This window comes from Triturus cristatus, chromosome 8, assembly GCF_964204655.1.
Source record: "Triturus cristatus chromosome 8, aTriCri1.1, whole genome shotgun sequence".
Lineage (NCBI taxonomy): Eukaryota > Metazoa > Chordata > Amphibia > Caudata > Salamandridae > Triturus > Triturus cristatus.
Genome location: NC_140591.1, coordinates 162813764 through 162832296, shown reverse-complemented (window position 1 = coordinate 162832296; position 18533 = coordinate 162813764).

Below are 18533 nucleotides of genomic sequence, written 5' to 3'. Positions count from 1 at the left end.
ACCGGTCTTCATCTACGGAAGGGGGGGTTGAGGCACTGCCAGACCTGGTCTGCATGCACACAGTCCACCGGCTGACGAGTGGACATGGCCACACCACCCAAGGGTGATTTAGTCTCCCTGTGTCTCCCTTCCTCCCTCCCTCTGTCACCCTCCTCCCTCCCTCTGTCGGTCTCCCTCTGTCACCCTACTCCCTCCCTCTGTCTGTCTCCCTGTATCCCCCTCTGTCTCCTTCCCTCTCATTCCCCCTCTCCCTCCCTCTCTTTGTCACTCTCTGTCACCTCAGGCCAGCTTCCTGGGCACACACAGTTAGCCGGTCTTTGAATGGCCATTGGCTTGTTCATGTGAGTTAGTCCCTGTTCTCCGGGCACCCATTGGGCAGTGTGTCTGAGTGTAGGCTGCTGCTGTGGCGGTGTGTGCTGAGACTCTATCAGAGCGATGCATCTTCATTGTCTGCTGTTATGTGCAAATTGTGCCTTCAGACCCATGTCATCCTGCATGGCAGCCACCATTTGCAGGCAAGACAGTACTGTGTGGGTACACACAGTTTGTATGGCTGTGCCCTGGGCCATATGGGCTGAGGGCATTGTTGTGTGCTTGTGAGTTGCTCAATGTTAGTTTTGCTGCCCCCACTCCCAGCATCGACCACATCCTGTGTTGTGTTGGTGTTTTGTGTGGCCTGTGACTTGGCATGGCCCTGATTGATGCATGGGGCATGGAGGCGCTAGTGGCATGTGTGATTTTGTGGAGTGTTGTTGTGTCCGGTGGTGGCTTGGGGGGGGTGGCATGCATGATTGATTGTGTATGGCATCCCCCCCATGTGAGGTGAGTTGTTTGTGTACTCACCAGGGTCTGGGAGTCCTGGCAGTCCGTGTAGTCCCTCCACCGCCAGCGTGGACATCACCTTCTCCTCCCAGGGATGGTATTGTACCGGTCTGGGGGGCGGCCCTCCTCCAGTGATGTTCCCCTGGTTGTGATTGTCAGTCATCTTCCTCTTGACCGTCCTCCGCAGATCGTACCACCTGGATTGGCACTCGTGCCTGGTCCTTCTGGTGGTCCCAACAGCATTCACAGAATCGACGATCCTCTGCCACATGGCCGTTTTTTTCGGATATGCTGGTCTGTCTGACCAATGTCCCAAAGAGCTGTGGCTCGACTCTGAGGATTTCGTCGACAAGGATCTCCAGCTCCTCCTTTGTGAACTTTGGATTCTTGGTGGTGGACATGGCGTGGGGTGTGGGTGTGGATGGTTGTGGGGGTGTGGGTGTGGATGGTTGTGGGGGTGTGGGTGTGGATGGTTGTGGGGGTGTGGGTGTGGATGGTTGTGGGTGTGTGGGTGTGGTAGTGGAGGTGTGTGTGTGAATGTGATGAGGGGGTGTTTGTGTAGGTGGTTGTGTGAAGGTATGCAAGTGTGAGGTTCAAGTATGGTGGTGTGGGTCGTCTGTGGGCTCTGGCAGCAGTGGGTCTGTTGCAAAGGCTCATGGTTTGTGTGTGTGGTCCATTTTTATTGGTCCATTTGTGGGTGTGGCTGTGTTTGAAATTTGTGTGGGTGTGTTATGAGGAGTGATTGAGTTTTGGGCCTCTGTTTGGCAGTTTGGCAGTTGCAGGTGAGTGTATGTGATGTTTGTGGGGTTGTTGGGCATGTTTGGTGGTGTGGGGAAACTCTACTTGACTCTCCTTGTGTAAATATGGTTTGTCCTGGTTCAGTACGTGTTTTTTTGGCGTCAGTACGGTCCGTACATGCACTGGTGGGGGTGCGGTCCGTACATTCCCTGGTGGGGTGGGGGTTTGGTGCGTACATACACGGGTGGTGGTTCGGTGCGTACATACACGGCTGGGGGGAGATTCGGGGGCGTACATACACGGGTGGGGGTTCGGTGCGTACATACACGGGTGGGGGTTTGGTGCGTACATACACGGCTGGGGGGGGTGTTAGGTGCGTACATACACGGGTGGTGGTTCGGTGCGTACATACTCGGGTGGTGGTTCGGTGCGTACATACACTGCTGGGGTGGGGGTTGGGTGCGTACATACACGGCTGGGGGGGGTTTGGTGCGTACATACACGGGTGGGGGTTCGGGGGCGTACATACACGGGTGGTGGTTCGGTGCGTACATACACGGCTGGGGGGGGTGTTAGGTGCGTACATACACGGGTGGGGGTTCGGTGCGTACATACACGGCTGGGGGGGTTGGGTGCGTACATACACGGGTGGGGGTTCGGGGGCGTACATACACGGGTGGTGGTTCGGTGCGTACATACACGGCTGGGGTGGGGGTTTGGTGCGTACATACACGGGTGGTGGTTCGGTGCGTACATACACGGCTGGGGGGGGGTTTGATGCATACATACACGGCTGGGGGGGGTTTGGTGCGTACATACACGGGTGGGGGTTCGGGGGCGTACATACACGGGTGGTGGTTCGGTGCGTACTTACACGGCTGGGGTGGGGGTTTGGTGCGTACATACACGGGTGGGGGTTTGGTGCGTCCATACACGGCTGGGGGGGGTGTTAGGTGCGTACATACACGGGTGGGGGTTCGGTGCGTACATACACGGCTGGGGGGGGGTTGGTGCGTACATACACGGGTGGGGGTTCGGGGGCGTACATACACGGGTGGTGGTTCGGTGCGTACATACACGGCTGGGGTGGGGGTTTGGTGCGTACATACACGGCTGGTGGTTCGGTGCGTACATACACGGCTGGGGGGGGGGTTTGGTGCGTACATACACGGCTGGGGGGGGTTTGGTGCGTACATACACGGGTGGGGGTTCGGGGGCGTACATACACGGGTGGTGGTTCGGTGCGTACTTACACGGCTGGGGTGGGGGTTTGGTGCGTACATACACGGGTGGGGGTTTGGTGCGTCCATACACGGCTGGGGGGGGTGTTAGGTGCGTACATACACGGGTGGGGGTTCGGTGCGTACATACACGGCTGGGGGGGGGTTGGTGCGTACATACACGGGTGGGGGTTCGGGGGCGTACATACACGGGTGGTGGTTCGGTGCGTCCATACACGGCTGGGGGGGGTGTGGTGCGTACATACACGGGTGGGGGTTCGGGGGCGTACATACACGGGTGGTGGTTCGGTGCGTACATACACGGCTGGGGTGGGGGTTTGGTGCATACATACACGGGTGGTGGTTCGGTGCGTACATACTCTGCTGGGGTGGGGGTTCGGTGCGTACATACACGGGTGGTGATTCGGGGCGTACATACACGGGTGGGGGTTCGGGGCGTACATGCACTGCTGGGGTGGGGGTTCGGTGCGTACATACGCGGGCGGGGGGGTGGTGGGGTGTTCGGCGCGTATGCGGGCACATGTCTCCATGGTTGCTATGGGAGTTCGGTTCGGACGGTGTTTTTTGCGTACGGTTGTGAAATGGGGAGGACGGGAGGGATCGTACTTGCGCAGTCGGACTTTATTTTTCCGCACGGTGGGTTTTTCGCCCGGGGACGTGTCGGTGACTTTTCCCGACCCGAGGACGTGTGGGGAAATCTTCCCACTGCGATTCGTATGGACTTTTTTCCGTTCGAATCGTACTTGGCAGTTTGTACGCTACTTTGACGATTCGGACGGAAAAAAATCCGGATACGAGTCGGACGGGGAATTTTTTTACTGGATCGGAATTGGCACCAATATCTAATTTCTTAGTGAACCCTCGATGTCCAAAAGGTAATTGGATGGCTTCTCCTTGCTCACAGATGTACTCCTGGTATTGGCAATTCTGAGCTGGGGAAATACCAGCCTGTTTCCTGGGCCACTTGTAATCAGGGTTTATGTCAGATGAACTATAATTACAATTTTTGAGGGGAGAGTAGAATGAAGGCTGTAGTGTCTTGTAAATATGAATAGCGGGACCATTCTGGTCCCTGATGAACTCTGTAGGAGAAGGACATAACTGTTTGGGTGTGTCCGGTTGTGTCTGGATGTGGTGAATAAAGGTGATGACACAGTGCCTACAATTAACGGTTGAGGTCTGAAGAATAAAGACGTGCACTACAGAGATCTCTGTGTGGTGTGGTCATTTGCATGCTACCGGTCTGGGGAGGACGCTACAACTGGCGATGAGATAGAGGATCTGCAACCCAAAGCAATGAGAGTGCTCTCCCAGATAGTTTACTGAGGTTCAGCAAACTGTTTGTGCATACCACATGCGCCTCAGTCGAAGTGAAGCAAAGCAGTCGATGGTTAGCGTATGTGGGGTCGAAGCACCACTCCAGCCTGTGAAAAGCTTTGTTAGAAGGTGAAAGACCCTAAGGAAATGTGAGCCCCAGTCAGTCCGGAACCTGCTGCTAAGGCCAAAAGAAGAAGTGCTATGCAGCAACATCAAACAGAGCCAGCATACATAAAGTACAATAGTGCTAAAAGCAGTGACAATCAGGTACGGATAAGCCCTGAAGGCTGCGATAGCCAAAAGCAAAAGCGAGCCAAAAGCAGAATTATCCAAGCACCAAGAAATGCTAAAGGCAGTGAAAACCAGGTACAATGAAGAAGGTTGAGAATGTTGATGACCAGGCACAGGAGACATACAGTTACTCACCGCCAAAGAGGAAAAAGAAGCCATACGACCTCAGATCGTCCGTGACAACATTTATGCAAGCACATGGCTGGTGCTTACAGATGGTGGATGATGCAGGCCCAAGTGAGCAGCAGACGGCACTGGAGAGGGCCTTACTCATCAACATCAGTGACGTCCATAACTAGTTATGATGCCGCTGCTTTCCTGATACCCCCACTCCCATTCGATTCCACCAAAAAGCAGAATATTGGCGCTGCTTGGGGGATTGCCTGGTTAAAAAAATGTGATGATTTCATTGACACATTAGAAGAAAAAAATGACAAAAAGATCATCAAATACTTAAAGAGCCTTGCAGATGACAGTGTGAAAGAAGTGATAAAGAAAATACCACAAGCTGAAGCAATATTTTACAATCAGATTAAGACAGCATTAGAAATCAAGTTCAATCCAATGCCCAACGTTGGCTATGAAAGGTATACCTTCAACCAAGCCAGACATCAAGCTGGAGAAGTGATGGATGAGTTTTCTGAAACACTTGGGGAACTCATTAAGCATTGCAAGTTCAATGAATTCAATGATGAAGAAACTATACATCACAGAGTCATTGATGGCTGCCTTTCTGACTTATTCAAGCAACGGTGAGTAGACAAAATATCGGAAATGTAATATCGATACACAGAAATATCGAAGTCAAAATATCGATGGAACAATATATCTCTGTCAACAATATCTATGTAAAAAATGTCGAGATTGTGATGTGTAGTAAAATATCGAGGTATAGTATATCGAAAGACAGAATATCGTGTAGTAAAAATATCGAAAAAGTATAGTATTAAGTTACTTTGTGATTTGTCAAAAATTATTGTTTAGAAGTGTCAGCAAATGTTTATTTAAGTGTATTAAAAATAACAATTTTGTTTCTATTAATATAATTTTTTAAATTTTGATATATAATTTTAGGAGCGGGATGTTGGGTTTATAGGGGATAAGGGTGGGGAGTGTTTTAAAAAAATATATTTGAAATAAAATATTTTAATAAATTTTTGTAGAATTTAAATTTAAATTTTGAACAAAATTCAATTATTTAAAATTTAATTATGAAAAAAAAAATTTTTTGTGGGATGTTGTGTATATAGGGGTTAAGGGTGGGGAGTATTTTGGAAATAAATATTATATTTAATATTTTAGGATATAATTATTGAAATATAATTAATATAATTTGTTTAATTTGGATATATAATTTTAGGAGCGGGATGTTGGGTTTATAGGGGATAAGGGTGGGGAGTGTTTTAAAAATATATATTAGAAATGAAATATTTTAATAAATATTTGTAGAATTTGAATTTAAATTTTGAACAAAATAGTAATATTTAAATTTTAATAATGAAAAAAAATATTGTTAGTGGGATGTTGTGTATATAGGGGTTAAGGGTGGGGAGTGTTTTGGAAATAAATATTAAATTTAATATTTTAGGATATAAATTTAGAAATATTATATTTAAAAAAAAAAAAAAAATTAAAATTTGTTTTTAAATTTTTAATGTGAAAATTGTAATAATAAAATAAATGTAATAAGTGGGATTTTGGGGTTATAGGGGATAAGGGTGGGGAGTGTATTAGATATATATTTAATATTTAATATTTAATTTAAAAAAAAAATTTAAATTTTGGTATGAAAATTTACAATTAAAAATTTTAGTAATAATATTTAATAATTTATGATTTAATTTTTGAAATATTATATTTAGAAATAAAAACATTTCAAATTAGTTTTAAAATTTTAAATGTGAAAATTGTAATAAGAAAATAAATGTAATACGTGGGATTTTGGGGTTATAGGGGATAAGGGTGGGGAGTGTTTTAGATATATATTTATTATTTAATATTGAATTCAAAAAAATTTAAATTTAAATTTTTGTATTAAAATTTACAATTAAACATTTGAATAATAAAATACATTTAATAAGTGGGATTTTGGGGTTATAGGGGATAAGGGTGGGGAGTGTTTTTGAGAAATATTTAATATTTTATAAAAAAAAAATATAAAATTAATTTTTGGGTTTAAAAATTAAAATTAAATAAATTACTAATACAATAAATTTCATAAGTGGGAATTGGGGGTTATAGGGGATAAGGGTGGGGAGTACTTTCAAAATATATGTAATATTTTATTTTTGAAAAATATAATGCAAAGTTCTAATTTCTTAATAAAAGTAAATTTTAATTTTTTTAATAATAAAATAAATTTCATAAGTGGTATTTTGGGGTTATAGGGGATAAGGGTGGGGAGTGTTTTATAAATATATAAAAATTTTATTATTCATAAAAAATTATTTACATTTAGAAATGTTATTTTAATTAAGATTTAACAATTTTAAGAAGATAATTCATTTAATAAGAGTGATGTAGGATTTATAGGGGATAAGGGTGGGTAGTGTTTACAAATTTGTAATTGTTTGAAAAAATCTAACATATATAGTAATCCTAATTCAATATAGATTGGAGTGGGAATAGTAAATTATTTATGGTCACTGTCCAGCACCTACTGTAATTTTTTATAGACTGGAGTGGGAATAGTAAATTATTTATGGTCACTGTCCAGCACCTACTCAAATTTATTATAGACTGGAGTGGGAATAGTAAATTATTTATGGTCAGTGTCCAGCACCTACTCTAATTTATTATAGACTGGAGTGGGAATAGTAAATTATTTATGGTCAGTGTCCAGCACATACTCTAATTTATTGTAGACTGGAGTGGGAATAGTAAATTTTTTATGGTTAGTGTCCAGCACCTACTCTAATTTATTATAGACTGGAGTGGGAATAGTAAATTATTTATGGTCAGTGTCCAGCACATACTCTAATTTATTATAGACTGGAGTGGGAATAGTAAATTAGTTATGGTCAGTGTCCAGCACCTACTCTAATTTATTATAGACTGGAGTGGGAATAGTAAATTAGTTATGGTTAGTGTCCAGCACCTACTCTAATTTATTATAGACTGGAGTGGGAATAGTAAATTATTTATGGTCACTGTCCAGCACCTACTGTAATTTTTTATAGACTGGAGTGGGAATAGTAAATTATTTATGGTCACTGTCCAGCACCTACTCTAATTTATTATAGACTGGAGTGGGAATAGTAAATTATTTATGGTCACTGTCCAGCACCTACTGTAATTTTTTATGGACTGGAGTGGGAATAGTAAATTATTTATGGTCACTGTCCAGCACCTACTCTAATTTATTATAGACTGGAGTGGGAATAGTAAATTATTTATGGTCACTGTCCAGCACCTACTGTAATTTTTTATAGACTGGAGTGGGAATAGTAAATTATTTATGGTCACTGTCCAGCACCTACTATAATTTTTTATAGACTGGAGTGGGAATAGTAAATTATTTATGGTCACTGTCCAGCACCTACTCAAATTTATTATAGACTGGAGTGGGAATAGTAAATTATTTATGGTCAGTGTCCAGCACATACTCTAATTTATTGTAGACTGGAGTGGGAATAGTAAATGTTTTATGGTTAGTGTCCAGCACCTACTCTAATTTATTATAGACTGGAGTGGGAATAGTAAATTATTTATGGTCAGTGTCCAGCACCTACTCTAATTTATTATAGACTGGAGTGGGAATAGTAAATTAGTTATGGTCAGTGTCCAGCACCTACTCTAATTTATTATAGACTGGAGTGGGAATAGTAAATTAGTTATGGTTAGTGTGCAGCACCTACTCTAATTTATTATAGACTGGAGTGGGAATAGTAAATTATTTATGGTCACTGTCCAGCACCTACTGTAATTTTTTATAGACTGGAGTGGGAATAGTAAATTATTTATGGTCACTGTCCAGCACCTACTCTAATTTATTATAGACTGGAGTGGGAATAGTAAATTATTTATGGTCAGTGTCCAGCACATACTCTAATTTATTATAGACTGGAGTGGGAATAGTAAATTTGTTATGGTTAGTGTCCAGCACCTACTCTATTTTATTATAGACTGGAGTGGGAATAGTAATTATTGATGGTCACTGTCCAGCAGCTACTCTAATTTTTTATAGACTTGAGTGGGAATAGTAAATTATTTATGGTCAGTGTCCAGCACCTACTCTAATTTATTATAGACTGGAGTGGGAATAGTAAATTATTTATGGTTAGTGTCCAGCACCTACTCTAATTTATTATAGACTGGAGTGGGAATAGTAAATTATTTATGGTCAGTGTCCAGCACCTACTCTAATTTTTTATAGACTGGAGTGGGAATAGTAAATTATTTATAGTCAGTGTCCAGCACCTACTCTAATTTATTATAGACTGGAGTGGGAATAGTAAATTATTTAGGGTCAGTGTCAAGCATCTACTTTTATTTATTATAGAGTGGAGTGGGAATAGTAAATTGTTTATGGTCAGTGTCCAGCAACTACTCTAATCTGTCTGGTATTTAATTTAATTAAATTACATTGATATAGTAGTTATAAAAATATATTTAAGTGAATATTATTTGTATTGTATTATTATATATTGGATTTGTAGTAATTAATTCTATATTTATAGTTTAGGATAATATATACATGTAACCTTTTAATTTGATATGTTTGGAATATTTAATATTATTATTAGGAAAAATATATGAATATTTTGTATTGGAATAATGGGTAATGGCATTCTGTAATTTTATAATATTGATTGATTTGTAATTTTTTATAAAATAATTATTCTATATGTTAAATATTCATAATAGAAGATTAATATTAATAATCAGAGAAACACAATTCATAAGACAAGAACATGGTTTTTATTGTAGTTTTTTAAATTTGTTATTGTTTATTCATTTGAGTAAGATCATTCAGAAATAGCATTATTTACATTGTAATTACATTCAAACATATTGAATATAGGTCAGAACAAATTTTATGTACATTAAGTATATTTTCTAACATTTTTAAGTAAATTATAAAGATTATTAATAATGTTGTACAATGTAGTGTTTTAAATTAAAATTAACATAGCAATAGGTTTTGTAAATCTTTATACAAAACTTTTAACAAATATTTTCATATATAAACATTTTAATATTTGTAGTACAAACATGTTATACCTTTTTTATTAATATTAATATGTAAAATATTAATATTAATTATTTCTACAATGTTTTCGAAACAAACATCTTTTTAACATAAATAAAATTTTAGCATTCATGCAAAAAAAATTTAACAATTTTTCATATATTGTTCTGTAGTATTATCTTTTTAGAAATTATAATAATAAATATTTTAAATTTTAAAATATTTATTTATATAATTTTACAAATTAGGAACATTTGTTGACAATTTGTAGGTAAATTAAAAAAATAGGTATATTTTTGCTAAATAATATAAAAAATTTGTGTGTGAATTTACTGTTTTACCTGATTTATTTAGGGCTTTTTAGTATAGTTAAATGTTTTATTATGTTTTGGACACTCTATTTTGTAACCGGGTAATGTTGTTTTGGGTCATTTGGTTTGAAGGGAAGCTCGCGGTTGGGAGTTACTTCGCGTCGTGAAAGGTAAGGTTTGTTTTATGTGTTTTAGATGGTTTTAAATTTACTTTTGAGCCTAGTTAGATAATGTTTAGTGTAGCTGTACATCTATTAGTTATATTTGGAAATGTTATGTGTTAGAGTTGCGTGTTGTGTTTTTACGTGTTTTTAACGATGTGTAGGCATGTTTCGAAAGTTAGGTTTAAGGTGTTTAATGTATATTTAGAAGTGTTTTAAATCTAGTATTATTGTTAGTAAGTGTTTATGTGTTGTTTTATGTGGGTGGGAATGTCAGTTGCTTTGTTTTTACTATTTCTTTTCTAGGTTATTCGTTTCGGATGGACTCTTTTTTTTTTTTAAAGAAGTGTGTGTTCGTTTTATTGAACAATATGTTTTTTACACTACTTTAAAAGTTTCGGTTTTCATGGATCGTTTTTTAATATTTTCAGCTATTTTCGGGTTTTTCATGGATTTTCGAAGGATATTTGGTGAATGGCTTATGGATTTAATCGCCAGTTGTATTTTAGCATTTTTTTTTGGGAACCTTTTTTTTTAAGTTTGGATTGTGTAAGCAGGAAATGGATTTTTCAGACTTTGGAATAAACGTGGTAAGTTAATTTATTATTATTTCTTGTGGGTGGGTATTGTTTAATATTATTGTTCATTTTTATTTTATTACAAATATTATTAATGTGTGTTAATATATTTTTGACAATATGTATAAATATGTTACACACAGTAATTATTTTTGTAATAAGATACATATATTTTATGTGTTTGATATTATTGAAAATGGGTAATTAGTCATTTATTTGTATTTGTACTTTAAAGAAGTGTTTTAGCTATGATGTTTAGGTATTCTAGGCCTTTGGTAGTAGGGTACAATTTTACTTGTTGCTCTAGATATTTATACATTTGTTTAGTTTGTTTTGAGGTTTTTGGAGTTAGCTGAGTTATGGATTGTTCCATTCGGAACTCATGATAACTCTGTTCTTTTTGTAGGCATGATATAAATCTTTCTAGTGTTGGTTTTGTTCTGCCTGTTGATTGTAGGAAGGCGTTATGCCATCCTTCAACTGCGTTATTAGTTTTGGATTCTCCATTTAAGGTGCTTCTGTATACGTTCCACCAGGGAATTAAGAATTTAGGGTTTCTTCTGTGGCCAGATCTATGTAGTCTGCCGACCCATGTATCTTCGAAATAGTCCAATAGTGAACTTAGTTTTTCTTCATTTTGTTTGTAGAAGGCGCTGTCTATTAAAATGTTGTAATGTTCTGTTACGTCTGTGTCAGGTACATAAGCTAGTGCTATGAGTTTTTTTATTTGATATGCAAAAGATGAATTAGTTGCATATTCAATGCTTAGGGCTGATTTTTGCATGTGTCTCCATAGGCATTGATTAAAATGATAGTAACAGCCTTGTATGGAGGTATGGGGGTGTGTTTTTAATATAGAATTAATCATTGCATGTTCAAAATCTAGGATTATTTTTTGTGGGGAAAAGTCATTTGTTTTTTGTTTTATTATATTTAATAGTTCAGTGTATGTGGAGTTATGTTTGTTTGGTAATAATGTGTAAATTAATGGTATATTGCAATTGTGATATAGGACATGTATTGTATATAGTTGGAAAAATGGTTTGGGACATATGGTAAAAGTCCCATCCATCATCCAGTTATGTGATTCTTGTAGTTTACAGAGATTATTAGCTGTTCCAAATATTATTATTCTTTTGTCATTGTTTTTATTATCAAAAATGACAAATGGTTCTTTGTTTAAAGTTATACTTTGTTCTGGACTTAGAATAACTTCACTGTATGTGTGAGGAATTGGGGTTGAAGTAGTAGTGGTTTTTTTAGTACGTGCAATAGTTCTTTTGAGTGAAGTTACAGATGGCATTTGTGTAGTAGCAGTTTTAGGAATTTTGGGAAGCTGCTCTTTTAAAATTACACTGGTAGGTTTTTGAGAACTTGTGCTAGCTTCCTTTATAGTTTCTAAAGCAGATCTGACTTCGATTTCAGTAATGTTTGGTGGGTGGTTATGTTCTCTAGTGTATAGTACTGTTGTTTGTCATGTTGTAGCACGCCCATAGCACTTATTAGAGTAGTATTTAGTGCATTTCCAGTTAACTTTTAAACCATATACTTTTTCCTGTGTGTAAGTGTACCCCATATAGCATAGTAACATTTTTCCCTTCTGGCTTGTTATGAATTCAGCTCCTTCAGTCATTTTGATGTAGCTTTATCTATGAAAAATATATATTATAGTTATTATATATGATGTTATATTAATTTTCAGTAGAAAAAAACAAGATTTAGTTACTATATACTTACAAAGTTGGTTTTGATGTGTTTGAGTAGAATGCTCCTGATTCTTTATTTGTGGGATTTTCCTCTAGTATTTTCTTTGTCTGGAAAAGAAAAGGAAATGTGTTGTAATAATTGTTTCTATATTTTTATAGGGAATGGTTAGGGGATTTGCAATTGGGATTTAATTAGGGTGGTATTTTAATCTATTAGTTGATTTTTGGTTATGAAATACTTACTTTTTAGTTGTATCTTTTTTGGTGCTGTTCTGTATTTTCTTAGTTTCTTTTGGAGTTTCCTGTAGTGAAAACATGAAATAGAAAGAAGACATTAATTTATTTATAGTGTATGTATATTGTAATTACAATTTATTCTATTTGAGTCTTCAGGAGAATAATATAGTTAACTTACTTTTGATAGTTTTAAACATTTCCTCTATGTTGATTTTCTTATATCTGTAGTTGCAATCCAGTCGATTTTCCTCTTCATTCAATTTCGTTTTTTTGGTTTTGGACTGTGAATAAAGTTGAACTTCTTTTTATAGTGTTTTGGATGTTGTAATATGTGTTTTATTGGTCAGTTTGAATTCGGAGTGTTTTTATTGGTTAGTTCGAATTTTTTTTTTTTTTTTCTGGTAGTTAGTTTCCTAATAAGGAAAACGCTAATTAGTGGTTTTGTGGTGTATTATTTTTATGTATTTTTCTAAACATTATATTATGTATTGGATGCATGAATTGATAAAGTATAATTTAATAATATAGTTGTTTAATGTAGGAATGTTGTTAATAATGTTTTAGTAAAGAGTTAATTATTTAAATCCATTTTTAAATGTAGTAAATATATAATTGTTTAATAATAATTTTGTGTAGAGATAAAAGACATTATTTGGTGTTTATGTAGTTTGATTTTAGGTTTTAATTAAATGTTATATAGTCGATATTAGTAAAATGGAGATATTTTAGTGGTCGATATTTTAGTTTACGATATTTTGTTGTGAAGTATATGTATATTATTGAGCATCGATATTTTAGGATTTCGATATTTGTGTTGCCGATATTTTGTGTACCTATATTTCTGTAGTTCGAAATTGTGTGTTCGATATTTTTGTGATGTTTTAAATAAGTATATGATGTCGATAATAATGTGATCGATTATTTTGTATCGATATATTTGTAGGTCGATTTTTAGTCTTTCGATATTGTGTCAGTGATTCCAAGCAACATATGCTGCATGAAGACACTCAGGTGCCGATCACGATCCGGTAAAAAATTCCCCCGTGCGACTCGTATCGGGTCTTTTTACCGTACGAATCGTACAAGTGCCGTACGAACTGGCAATCACGATTCGCATGGTAAAAAGTCCATACGAACCGCACTGGGAATCATTCCCCACACGTCCCCGGGTCGGAAAATGTGTCCGACACGTCCTCGGACGATTTACCTTACAAACGTGAAAAACCAAGTCCGACCTAGGAATCACGATCCATCCCGTGCGTCCGAGGTTACAACCGTATGGAAAAAACACCGTCCGCACCGAACTCCTATAGCAACCATGGAGACATGTGCCCGCATACGCGCCCAACACTCCCCCCAGCCCCCGTACGTCCGACACGTACCCCCCGTATATGTATACCCCCACCCGTCTAGGTACACCCCAGTACGTTCCAGTCGAACCCCCACCCCAGGACGTGTCATAGCCCCGTCTACCCACACCCCAGTACGTTCCAGTCGTACCCCCACCCCAGTACGTGTCGTACCACCGTCAATGTACACCCCCCCACCCCAGTACGTGTCGTACCACCGTCCATGTACACCCCCCCCCCTGTACGTGTCGTACCCCCCGTGTACCTACACCCCAGTACGTGCGAGCCACACCCCCACCCCAGGACGTGTCATAGCCCCGTCCACCCACACCCCAGTACGTTCCAGTCGTACCCACACCCCAGTACGTGTCGTACCCCCCGTGTACCTACACCCCAGTACGTGCGAGCCACACCACCACCCCAGGACGTGTCATAGCCCCGTCTACCCACACCCCAGTACGTTCCAGTCGTACCCCCACCCCAGTACGTGTCGTACCACCGTCAATGTACACCCCCCCACCCCAGTACGTGTCGTACCATCGTCCATGGACACCCCCCCCCCTGTACGTGTCGTACCCCCCGTGTACCTACACCCCAGTACGTGCGAGCCACACCCCCACCCCAGGACGTGTCATAGCCCCGTCCACCCACACCCCAGTACGTTCCAGTCGTACCCCCACCCCAGTACGTGTCGTACCCCCCGTGTACCTACACCCCAGTACGTGCGAGCCACACCACCACCCCAGGACGTGTCATAGCCCCGTCTACCCACACCCCAGTACGTTCCAGTCGTACCCCCACCCCAGTACGTGTCGTACCCCCCGTGTACCTACACCCCAGTACGTGCGAGCCACACCCCCACCCCAGGACGTGTCATAGCCCCGTCTACCCACACCCCAGTACGTTCCAGTTGTACCCCCACCCCAGTACGTGTCGTACCACCGTCAATGTACACCCCCCCACCCCAGTACGTGTCGTACCATCGTCCATGGACACCCCCCCACCCCTGTACGTGTCGTACCCCCCGTGTACCTACACCCCAGTACGTGCGAGCCACACCCCCACCCCAGGACGTGTCATAGCCCCGTCCACCCACACCCCAGTACGTTCCAGTCGTACCCCCACCCCAGTACGTGTCGTACCACCGTCAATGTACACCCCCCCACCCCAGTACGTGTCGTACCATCGTCCATGGACACCCCCCCACCCCTGTACGTGTCGTACCCCCCGTGTACCTACACCCCAGTACGTGCGAGCCACACCCCCACCCCAGGACGTGTCATAGCCCCGTCTACCCACACCCCAGTACGTTCCAGTCGTACCCACACCCCAGTACGTGTCGTACCACCGTCAATGTACACCCCCCCACCCCAGTACGTGTCGTACCATCGTCCATGGACACCCCCCCACCCCTGTACGTGTCGTACCCCCCGTGTACCTACACCCCAGTACGTGCGAGCCACACCCCCACCCCAGGACGTGTCATAGCCCCGTCTACCCACACCCCAGTACGTTCCAGTCGTACCCCCACCCCAGTACGTGTCGTACCCCCCGTGTACCTACACCCCAGTACGTGCGCGCCACACCACCACCCCAGGACGTGTCATAGCCCCGTCTACCCACACCCCAGTACGTTCCAGTCGTACCCCCACCCCAGTACGTGTCGTACCACCGTCAATGTACAACCCCCCACCCCAGTACGTGTCGTACCACCGTCCATGTACACCTCCCCCCTGTACGTGTCGTACCCCCCGTGTACCTACACCCCAGTACGTGCGAGCCACACCCCCACCCCAGGACGTGTCATAGCCCCGTCCACCCACACCCCAGTACGTTCCAGTCGTACCCCCACCCCAGTACGTGTCATACCCCCGTGTACCTACACCCCAGTACGTGCGAGCCACACCCCCACCCCAGGACGTGTCATAGCCCCGTCTACCCACACCCCAGTACGTTCCTGTTGTACCCCCACCCCAGTACGTGTCGTACCACCGTCAATGTACACCCCCCCACCCCAGTACGTGTCGTACCATCGTCCATGGACACCCCCCCACCCCTGTACGTGTCGTACCCCCCGTGTACCTACACCCCAGTACGTGCGAGCCACACCCCCACCCCAGGACGTGTCATAGCCCCGTCTACCCACACCCCAGTACGTTCCAGTCGTACCCACACCCCAGTACGTTCCAGTCGTACCCCCACCCCAGTACGTTCCTGGCGCACCCCCAACACAACCTCCTAAGTACGGAGCGCACCCCATGCCCCAACATCACAACCGCATGTACGAGTCGTACAAAGCCACACACAAGGACCAAATCGTACAACCAAATGGCCCATGTACACACCGTACACACGCTCAAAACGCACGTACACAACAAGGACAAAACAAAACAACTCAACAATACACCATTCGAAAGGCACACAGCCACTAAACATGGCCAACAACCACTAAAATAACACAATCACTGACCTGCAACTGTCAAAAACAAACAGAGGCCCAATACACCACCACTCCTTATAACACACCCACCCAAAATTCAAACACTGCCACACCCACCCATGGACCAATGAAAAGGGCCCACACACACAAACCATGAGCCTTTGCAACAGACCCACTGCTGCCAGACACCACAGAACCAGACTACAAGCGACACCACATCTTACACTTGCACACCTTCACACGACCACCCTCACATACACCCTCTCATCACATTCACACACACACACAACCATCCACACCCCCCCCAACATCCACACACCCCCCACACCCACACCATCCCCACCCACACCCCTCACCATGCCCACTACCAAGAATCCAAAGTTCAGTCACCGAGAGTTGGAGGTCCTTGTTGATCAAATCCTCAGAGTCGAGCCACAGATCTTTGGAACATTGGTCAGAAGCACCAGCCAGGCAGCCAAAACAGCCATGTGGCAGACCATCGTCGATGCTGTGAATGCTGTTGCGGACACCAGGAGGACCAAGCAGGATTGCCAGAACAGGTGGTACGATCTGCGGAGGAGGGTCAGAGCCAAGAGACAGGAGGAACACGACCAGGCCAATGCCACCGGAGGAGGGCCCTCCCGCAGAGCCGTACAGTACCATCCCTGGGAGGAGAGGGTGATGGCCATACTGCCGGTGGAGGCAGTTGAAGGAGTAGAAGGACTCCGAGACCCGGGTGAGTACACAAACAACGCACCTCACATGGGGGGAACTGCAACCACAGCCAAAATTAATAACAGGCACGCAACCACCACAAGCCATCGCATTACTCAACCACACTCCATGAGCAGGCACATGCCACTGCTGCCACCATGCCCCATGCACCCAGCTGGACAATGTCAAGTCACAGGCCACAGAAGACAACAACACATGACACGGTAACCCGGATGTCGGGAGGCTGGGCACCAAGAATCACATAGTGCGACTCCAAAGCAGACAACAATGCCCTCTGCCCATATGGCCTAGGTCACAGGCAGACAAACACTGTGTCCCAACACAGGAATGACTTGCCAGCAAATGGCGGACGCCTTGCATCAACACATGGGGGTGAAGGCACTGTTTTGCACATGCCAGCAGCTAATGAACAGCCAACAGTGTGAAAGAGTGGCAGCACACACCACCACAGCAGCAGCGCACAGACACACAGCAGACAAAATGGGTGCCTGGAGATCAGAAACAAACTCACATCAACAGGCCAAGGGCCACTCAAAGATCTGCTAACAGTGTGTGCCCAGGAAGCTGGGCCAAGGTGACAGAGGGTGACACACGGAGGGAGGGAGAGGGGGACACAGAGGGAGGGAGAGGGGGACTGAGAGGGAGGGAGACGGACAGAGGGAGGAGGCTGACACACAGAGGGAGGGAGAGGGGGACAGAGAGGGAGGGAGAGGGGGACAGAGAGGGAGGGAGACACAGGAAGATGGACAGAGGGAGGAGGCTGACACACAGAGGGAGGGAGAGGGGGACACAGAGGGAGGGAGAGGGGGACACAGAGGGAGGGAGAGGGGGACTGAGAGGGAGGGAGACGGACAGAGGGAGGAGGCTGACACACAGAGGGAGGGAGAGGGGGACAGAGAGGGAGGGAGAGGGGGACAGAGAGGGAGGGAGACACAGGAAGATGGACAGAGGGAGGAGGCTGACACACAGAGGGAGGGAGAGGGGGACAGAGAGGGAGGGAGAGGGGGACAGAGAAGGAGGGAGACACAGGGAGAGCAAATCAGTCCTGTGGTGTGTGGGAATGTCTGCTCGTCAGCAGGTGGACTGCGTGCATGTAGACAAGGGTGGCCAGTGCCAGAACCCCCCCTCTTCATCATGGCAAAACGCAGGGCCATGTCACAACCTGTACACGAGCACAAGGACAGCCACCTGCATCATATAAGTGTGTGGATCCACTCCATGTGCACATGTACAGTGCTACAAGGAAGGCGCAAATGCATAGCTCGGCACACATGCACACTCCACTGCTGACTGCAGTCACACTTGACGCAGCAAGTAAGACTGTGCCACACATAGTTAAAGGGGCCAAATTGGTGCCCAAGGGACACACACATGCACAAGTGCACTGTGAGTGGAATGCAAGACAGATCCTAATTC